The following is a 9852-nucleotide window of genomic DNA, read 5'->3' as shown; positions in this document are numbered from 1 at the left end:
CATGAGAGACAAGGCAGCCGTTACACAGTCGTCTTTTTTTGTTTTTCTCTGCCTATTCACTGGTGGTAGGCAATTCCAGCTGAACCCAGATTGAGATTTGATTGTGAGTATTGTTATTGCCCTAACAAGAGCAGCGCTTCGCTGAATCTACTACCGGATCGGAATCGCGATCCACTGAGAAGATCCGGCAAGAAACTCAGCGGGTAAATCGGAAGACAGACAGATGAGAAAACGGCGCTGAACTTCGGTTTCCACAAGACGTAGATGTAACTATAACTGCTTTACGAAATAAGGGATCAACCTTGGTATCTAACGGAAGAATTCGATTTTTTGTATAGATCTTTATATCCATACATATAAAAATAAATTGCTGTTCGTTAGTTTCGCTAAAACTCGAGAACGGCTGGACCGATTTAGCTAATTTTGGTCTTGAGTTATTTCCAGAGAAAGTTTAAAAGGTAAATAAATTTGAAAATGCTCGGAATTAAATAAAAATAACAATTTTGTTTTTCCTTTGATGCGTCCCCCGCGGACGGATTCCTTTTGTTTGTTTTAAGTTTATTTTATAGAAAAGTTTTGGTCTTTTATTTATCGATTGGGTCATCTAGTTAGCCATGCAAATGTTAAAAACATCGTTTGGAACCTCTGGGTCTGCGGAGGGACTTCGGTTCCCTCTGTATTTTGTACCGTATGTTCCATGGGGAGTGCTCTGAGGAATTGTTCGAGATGATACCGGCATCTCGTTTTTACCATCGCACCGCCTGCCACCGGAGTAGAGTTCATCCATACTACCTGGAGCCACTGCGGTCATCCACAGTGCGTTTCCAGAGGTCTTTTTTGCCACGTACCATCCGGCTATGGAATGAGCTCCCCTCCACGGTGTTTCCCGAGCGCTATGACATGTCCTTCTTCAAACGAGGCTTGTGGAGAGTATTAAACGGTAGGCAGCGGCTTGGCTCTGCCCCTGGCATTGCTGAAGTCCATGGGCGACGGTAACCACTCACCATCAGGTGGGCCGTATGCTCGTCTGCCTACAAGGGCAATAAAAAAAAAAAAACATATGGCAACGTGCGAGCGTTCTTTAGATAGTCAAGGCCAAAGACCGCAAAAATCAGTTCGATTGAAAATATCTCGTTTTCTCCGCCACCTATCGTGTTTGAGTTTAATACAAAAGTTGTAGAGAATAAAATTCTGTACAATTTTTATTTAAAACTTTTTCTTATATGTTGATTCGTTTTTGAGATAAACGGCGATGAGTGTGCAGCGCTAAGCCACATATGAGTTAGCGTGTGCTGTAACCCGAATCCTAATCTATTTTATTTACATTATATCGATGGTTGGAAAGCTATTCGGTTTAAGCGGCGCTTTTGCAACATTACAGGAGAGCGATTTAAAGCTTAAAATTTGAGAAAAATATAATAATATAATTGGCGGGTTCGAATCCCGCCAAGGAAAGATATTTGTATGATAAATATAAATGTCTTTTCCAGGGTTATGGATGTATATTAAATATATGTATGTGTATAATAAAAATCTTACATTTATATCCGTTAACTGGCACCTGTAACACAAGTTCTTTACGAACTTAGCACGGGACCAGTTAACGTGGCGTGATTGTTAGTAAATATTTATTTATTTATTATGTATTATTAATAACAAAAAACTACTTCAGCTATTTGAATGGGGTAAACTTAATTGAAGTTTAATTAAAAACATTGAATTGTTGATACCTACTAATACCAAACAAAATGGACATTTAATTACAAAGATAAATGTCATGTATTAAGTGAAGTTTCTGGCGGTGTAATTCTCTTCTTCTTCTTTTTCTCCACCTTATCCCACTAGGTGGGGTCGGCACAGCTAATATTTCTCTTCCATTCTCTTCTATCAGACATCATCTCAACACTCACTCCTCTCTCTCTCATATCGTCATTCACACACTCCATCCATGTCTTCTTCGGTCGACCTCTTCCCCCTCTACCTTGCACTACCATTTCCATACATCCCCTAGTCACATGCATCTTCTCTCTACGCATCACATGTCCATACCACGCTAAACGTAAGTATAATTATTTTAATTTCAACACTGAATCTTTTTGTATTTGTCGATTTGTTTAGAGATATCGCGCTGCGGGCGAATGCGGGCTTTGCGACAATATATCACGCATACTACGGAACCCTAAGCCCCTTCTCTAAAATGTCATTGTTCAAGGTTAAATTCGTATGACAGCAGGACGAAAATGTCAAACACGTTATTTAATACAGGTACGAATAGAAATGAGACACATAAGATATTCATAGGCATGTTACAAGGTATGAATTAAATTGCAATTAAATCAGAGAATACCCGGATAGTGTTTCAATAAGCTAGCCGTAGGAGAAACTATGGTGTGGACAAATTTGAAACTACATAATATGCTTGAATGTAGCCATTCGGTAGGCCATTTTTTTATTGCTTAGATGGGTGAACGAGCTCACAGCCCACCTGGTGTTAAGTGATTACTGGAGCCCATAGACTTCCACAACGTAAATGCGCCACCCACCTCGAGATATAAGTTCTAAGGTCTCAAGTATAGTTACAACGGCTGCCCCACCTTTCAAGCCGAAACGCAATACTGATTCACGGCAGAAATAGGCAGGGCTGTGGTACCTACCCGCGCGGACTCACAAGAGGTCCTACCAACACTAATGTCCTACCAACTACTACCAGTACTGCCACACAGAGGTCCTACCACCAGTAATGTCCTACCACCTACTACCAGTACTGCCACACAGAGGTCCTACCACCAGTACTGCCACACATCACAAACATTTAACATTGAAAACAACTTAAACTATTTAATTTATGGCCTGATGCATGTGACAATAATGGCGTACGTAACATTGGCAATTCATCGCCTCGAAGATGGAATACAATAATAATAATAATAAAAAGAGAATATCCAATTAAAACTCACTTTGAGATTCAAACTTAACAAGGAAAACAGTAATAATTGTTGAAATATTAATATGAATGTCTAATAAATGTCATATAAAAAAATGAGAGAGAAAATACGTCCCTCAAGGCTCACGGCTTTTTTGTGCTACTTATTTGCTGGTAGCCGTAGGGACTATTTCAGCTTCACGCTGACGGGTAGGTGAGCTCACGGACTCAACCTCAGAGATTTTGCTAACACTAGCCCTACCAAGAGCAGTGCTTCGATGAATCTACCTTCTTTTTCTCCACCTTATCCCACTAGGTGGGGTCGGCACAGCTAATTTTTCTCTTCCATTCTCTTCTATCAGCCGTCATATCAACACTCACTCCTCTCTCTCATATCGTCATTCACACACTCCATCCATGTCTTCTTCGGTCGACCTCTTCCCCCTCTACCTTGCACTACCATTTCCATACATCCCCTAGTCACATGCATCTTCTCTCTACGCATCACATGTCCATACCACGCTAACCGTCCGCTCCTTAATTTCCTTCGATGAATCTACCACCGGATCGGAAACGCGACCCACTGAAAATTGGCTGCGAGAAACTCAGTAGCTTATATCTATGGATTAGTTCGCTCGTCGAACTTTTGAAGATATCCTGACAAGGAAACAAAGGTGGTACCACCGCCCTGCCTATTTCGGCCGTGAAGCAGTAACGCGTTTAGGTTTGAAGAGCGGGGCAGCCGTTGTAACTATACTGAGACCTTAGAACTTATATCTCGATATGGGTGGCGGCATTTACGTTGTAGATGTACATGAGTTCCGGTAAACACTTAACAACGTGTGGGCCGTGAGCTCGTCCACCCATCTGAGCTATAATAATAATAATAATAATGACCATCTCCCACAATACCTCTGGATGCGAATACACAACGAATCCCTTGTCCGAATGTTGCCAAAAAAGTGTTCATTCTAGCTAACCTACAAATAAAAACACAAGAGCTTAGACCTAAGTTTTATTTCTCCAAAATAACGTGGCCTATTAAAATGCCAAGGAGGTTAGCAGACGGGCGGCCAAAAAAAAAAATGTTTATATATTTTTTGGCTTTTAAATAGCTTGGGTTCTGTATCGTTTTGTCTATTAATGTTAGACTCCACAGTCTACAGTGTGTTTCCAGGATACATTATTTCAGACGTAGCTGTGTTAAGTTAATTATTTATTTAGAAATCATCTTAGCCTGAACAATAAGAATGTAGGGTGAATCTCGTATCAAGAGATGCAATTATTTAGGTGTTTAATTAAAACTATCTAAAACACGAACTACCTATCTAAAACGCGAACTACTGCGATGAGCGAATAATAATTCGCGAGTCGAAAAAGGTTATTTAGTTTAATTACCCTTAATACGCGACATTTATTTTTGTAACTAAAGGTGCGTTTTATTTGGTATCAGCATCAACAGTTTAATGTTTTTAATTGAACTTAAATTAAGTTAACTTCATTCAGATAGCTGAAGTTACGTCCTTACGGATCTATCAGATCCAATAACCATGTTAGTGACGTGTTCAGCTCTAACACTAGGAGCAGGCTTAGGGACCCCGGTAGCCATACTAGTCGAACTCGACAGAGTTCGCTGTGCAACCTAACCCATACATCAGTCTGTTGAGTTTCTCGCCGGATCTTCTCAGCGGATCGCGCTTCCGATCCGGTAGTAGATTCATCCGCGAAGCAGCTGCACTCGAGTTGTCAGATCTCCTTCGGAGGCGCTCGGGCAGCTGTTAGCCAATCCCACCCTTCTTGGTTGAGCCCGTGCTCGCCCACCTGTCCTGGTGAAACTGGAAAGGCCTCCGGGCCACCAGTAAAAGCTGAAGAAGTTATTTTGTTATGATATTTTTTACGAATCAAACAATTACGATTTTTGAGCTTTAAACATCTCTCTCTCTCCCCCTCTCTCTCTCTCTCAATCTCCCATATCATGTGGGATCGGTACAGCATGTCCTCTTGTCATGCTGCATAGGAATTTGGCAGGAATTCTGACAGGCCGCCTGTCTAACAACAACCCTTCTTGAGAATGCTGACATTGACAAAAATTTGTATCCAGTCTTGGACACGTTTTACGACACCCAGGCTGAGAGGGCCTTTATGGAATATAATCAAGGTTTCGATCTTCGGTTTTAAGCTGTGAAGTTTTATTAAGGGTTTTACATTTTTTAAAAAATGTCCAACTGAACCTTAAAATCTTTAAGTCGAGACTATACGGAATGTGTTCGTATCCTGGGAGTGTCCGCTATGAGAATATTGAAGAGACATCACTATGACGACCGTAATAGGTAGGTACTCGCGCGTTTTAAATTTGGAATTTTGTTGTTTTTTTTTTTCTTCCAATTTTTCTAATTTTTAAATTCTTTTTCAATATGGCCGCGGTTTTCATCACGTGTGACGAAATAGAAATAAGCGAATTGTGAACCGTAAAATGTACACTATACAATTATACCTAGTCAGGTCATAAATTCTGTCACATGTTTAATGTAAAATAATTGAAACAAGTTTATTCATTATGTAATACCAAAATGAACTTAACAAAACATAGATTCTTATGACACTAAAGTTTATTCAAAGTGACCTCCGTGATTGTGAATACAGGCCTTCAATCTGCGCGGCCAGTCGTCTATCGCAGCACGAACGAGGTCCATGTCAATATCGGCGGCTGCCTTAATCAAGGATGTCTTGAGCGACTCCAAATTGGGATGAGGCTTTGAGCACGCCTTTTCCTCCAAGTGTTGCCATATCTTGTAATCTAACGGATTCAAATCTGGACTGGAGGAGGGCCAGTCTTCGTGCCGGATGAAGTCGATTTCACGCGCCGCCAGCCCATCTTGTGTGCTCTTCGCTCTATGAGCTGGCGCCGAATCTTGTTGGAATACCCAGTGCCTGTTATTGAACATGGTATGAGAAACAGGTTCCACAAGGTTCGTCAGGACTGTATTTTGATACACAACTGCATTCGTTTTTACACCTTTCTCACAAAAATGTACCTCTGTTAAGCCCCAATAAGAAACTCCCAACCATACCATGAGCGAGGATGGAAAATGACCTCGTTGGACACGCGAATACGGTTGCTCGCTTCTTCACTACTGTGTGCGTACACCTTATCATTTTGTTTGTTGTAGCTCTCTTCTACGGTAAAAATTTTTTCATCCGAAAAAAGAATTTCCCGATATTTTTTTCCCGCGTACCGCTTCAACAAAGCGCGGCATCTCTTCAGTCTCAGGTCCATTAGACGAGCATTCAAACGATGTCCTGTTTTTCTTCGATATGCCCGAAGCCCTAAGTCTTCATTTAACACCCTTTTCACCGTGGTTCTGCTTAACCCCATCTGAAGGGCCAACAGTTTCTGCTTACGTTTGGGATTTCTTTGAATTCGCGCCTTCACAGCTTTTATCACTGCTGGAGTCCTAACAGACCGAGGGCGACCACTTCTTGACCTGTCATCTACACTAGAGTCTTCATTGTATCGTTTGATGGTACGATAAACGAATCTTTTGGTTATATTCAAATTTTTCAGTATGTTAAAAATTTGAATTGGCGCGTAACCGCAACGTTGCAACGCAATAACTGCAGCACGGTCTTCTTTAAGCGTCCACTCCATATTTAAAAATGAGTAAAATTCTAAAAGTATACATTTTTATTTTCATGAACAATTCGAAATTCGAATTCAAGAAACTTTTTTGTGGCCAGTTTCTAAAAGAAAAGTTTTTGCTGTGTGACAATACTTATGACCTGACTAGTTATTTATCGGCTACGTAGGTAATTATTGTGTGTTCAATAATTATGTGTTTTGAATTATACGATTTTATTTAGTGATTTCAATGATATAAAATTATTGATGTAGGTACTATATTGTGCTCGAAAAATCGATTTGATTCGATAACGGTCTGCTGTGACTATTTTGTTTGATCGTAATCCGATTGCCTTTTACGTGTTTAAGTAAAAATTGGATCCGAGATTTTAGTAGACGACACTAATAGGCAAGTTAGTTATGCTGAGGAACACAGCTGATTTTGTATACATTTGTGCTTAGTGTGAGTTTTTTTGCAGTTGGAACAGCGCCCCTAGCGGCAAACATAGGCAAACGTTCCAACTCCATACAATTTTTTTTTTCTTCGGCCTGGGGCCCGAACCTCCTACGAGGTCCCCTTGCAGGTGTAGAGAGCAGATCGCGGGCCCAATGATTTTAGGGCCCACCCACTAAACGACTCCCCTGCACTCTTACACCCAACGTCCGATCTCCGTCCGGGGTCAGAACTCGGTCAGAGTAAGGGGCTTTCCGCGGTCAACACTACGACCAGACAAGCGTTGCCACCCCGAGAACGCCCGACCGACGGGAACTCCATACAAATATGAGTTAACTCTTACGCTATCGAAGACGTTAAAAAACTCGCGCTAAGCACAAATGTACAGCAATATGTATGTATGAGACGCGCGACCCGGATATGTCTTGCTGGCGTGGAAGCCAGATATGTTCACGTCAACGCCATCCTATAAATCTTACTGGTGGTAAGACTTACTTACTCTTAATATATTACTGGTGGTAGGACCTCTTGTGAGTCCGCGCGGGTGGGTACCACCGCCCCGCCTATTTCTGCCGTGAAGCAGTAATGCGTTTCGGTTTGAAGGGTGGGGCAGCCGTTGTAACTATACTTGAGACCTTAGAACTTGTATCTCAAGGTGGGTGGCGCATTTACGTTGTGGATGTCTATGGGCTCCAGTAACCACTTAACATCAGGTGGGCTGTGAGCTCGTCCACCCATCTAAGCAATAAAAAAAAAATTAAAAAATCAAATCAAAAAGTTTTGATTCAACATAAATGGAAGTACATACTTGTTGTACGTCAAAAAGAACTACCGCCAATTCACAAAAAACTAGCCTCCGTCCTGAGAAGAACTGGCAAGAAACTCAGCGGGCATGTCCTCTTTTTTTAATTTCTTCTTCTTCTTCCAGTGCCTCTTCAATCCTGATGGTTGGCCGTTAGCTTCCTGTATTCATTTCTGTCAGCAGCCAGCCGGAACAGCTGTTCGACGGAGGCAATACCGATCCACTCCCGGATATTCTGGAGCCATGACTTCCTTCTTTGCCCAGCACGTCTCTTTCCGTCCACTTTGCCCATAATTATCAGCTGCAGCAGCATGAATCGATCGTTCCTGAGCACGTGGCCGAGATATTCTATCTTGCGCTTTTTGATAGAAGGCAACATTTTTCGGGACATATGAACGCGCTGAAGCACTTAACTTTTTTAAATATTAGATTTTTTTTTTTTAATATTAATTTTTACAATGAATATTATAACGTAACAATATTATAAGTGGAATGAAAGTTAGATCATCAATTTTAATCTTATTAATAGGGCTTCAAGTGCTAATTTGTTTTAACGTCAGAAAACGAATTATTAACATTGAGAAGAAGCGAAGAAGAAGCGCATCGTTATTGCGTCGAGTGTGTAGCAGTGGCTACAGTCTTGTGTGAGCTTAGTGCGAGTTTTTTAACGTTCTCGATAGCGTAAAAGTTAACTCTAATTTGTATGGAGTTGAAACGTTTGCCTGCGTTTGCCGCTAGGGGCGCTGTTCCAACTCCATACAAATTAGAGTTAACTTTTACTCGAGTTAAAAACTCGCACTAAGCTTTTTTTATTGCTTACGTGGGTGGACGTGCTCACGACCCACCTGACGTTAAGTGGTTATCGAAGCCCATAGATATCTACAAAGTAAATGCCGCCACCCACCTTGAGACATCAGTTCTGAGGTCTCCGTTTTTACAGTGCAGTAGCTGCCCCAGCATTCAAACCGAAACTCATTACTGCTTCCCGGCAGAAATAGACAGGGCGGTGGTACCTACCCGCGTGGACTCACAACACTTCCTACCACCACCAGTAATTACGCAAATTAAAATTTTGCGAGTTTGATTTTTATTACACGATGCTATTTCTTCACCGTGGAAGTCAATCGTAAACATTTGTGAAGTACGTATTTCATTAGAAAAGTTGGTACCCGCCGGCGGGATTCGAACACCGGTGCATCGCTATATACGAATGCACCGGACGTCTTATCCTTTAGGACACGACGACTTCAAAAATACGAAATACGAGTGACCGAGTGATCTTTCCTCTTTATAATATTAGTATAGATTGCTTGGATGGGTGGACGAGCTCCCAGCCCACCTGGTGTTAAGTGGTTACTGGAGCTCATAGACATCTACAACATAAATGCGCCATCTACCTTGAGATATAAGTTTTAAGTCTCTGTATAGTTACAACGGCTGCCCCATCCTTCAAACCGAAACGCATTACTTCTTCACGGCAGAAATAAGCAGGGTGGTGGTATCTACCCGTGCGGACTCACAAGAGGTCCTACCACCAGTAACTATTGCTGACGTCATCATTTTAAAAACACCATGGAAACAGCCTCTCAGTTATATAAATATGTATATAATTGAACCTTTAATTCCTTGCGCACACAAGACTATTGTTAAAGTAATAAAAAATATAAAACTATTTCTTTTACAATGACGTGAGGAGCAAGGCGTGACGGCGACTCGTTCTAACGGATTTTATGAGGCTTTAATTAAAGGTTGTTCAAGGTCACGATCGGTTACCGAGGAGAGCCTTGGCGTGATGTCACGATCGTACCGTCGCACCATCAACGTGATTTTCCTATAGGACTAAATCGGTCAAATGGTCTAGTTAGTATTACCGCCAATGTATTTTCCTATTGCACTATCTTTTTTTTTTTTTTTTTAAACAATCACGCCACGTTAACTGGTCCCGTAATAAGTTCGTAAAGAACTTGTGTTACAGGTACCAGATAACGGATATAAATGTAAGATTTTTTTTTTATACACATACTTATATTTAATATACATCCATAACCCTGGAA

Source organism: Bombyx mori, chromosome 2 (assembly GCF_030269925.1).
Source record: "Bombyx mori chromosome 2, ASM3026992v2".
Taxonomy (NCBI): Eukaryota; Metazoa; Arthropoda; class Insecta; order Lepidoptera; family Bombycidae; genus Bombyx; species Bombyx mori.
This window is presented reverse-complemented; position numbering follows the sequence as displayed.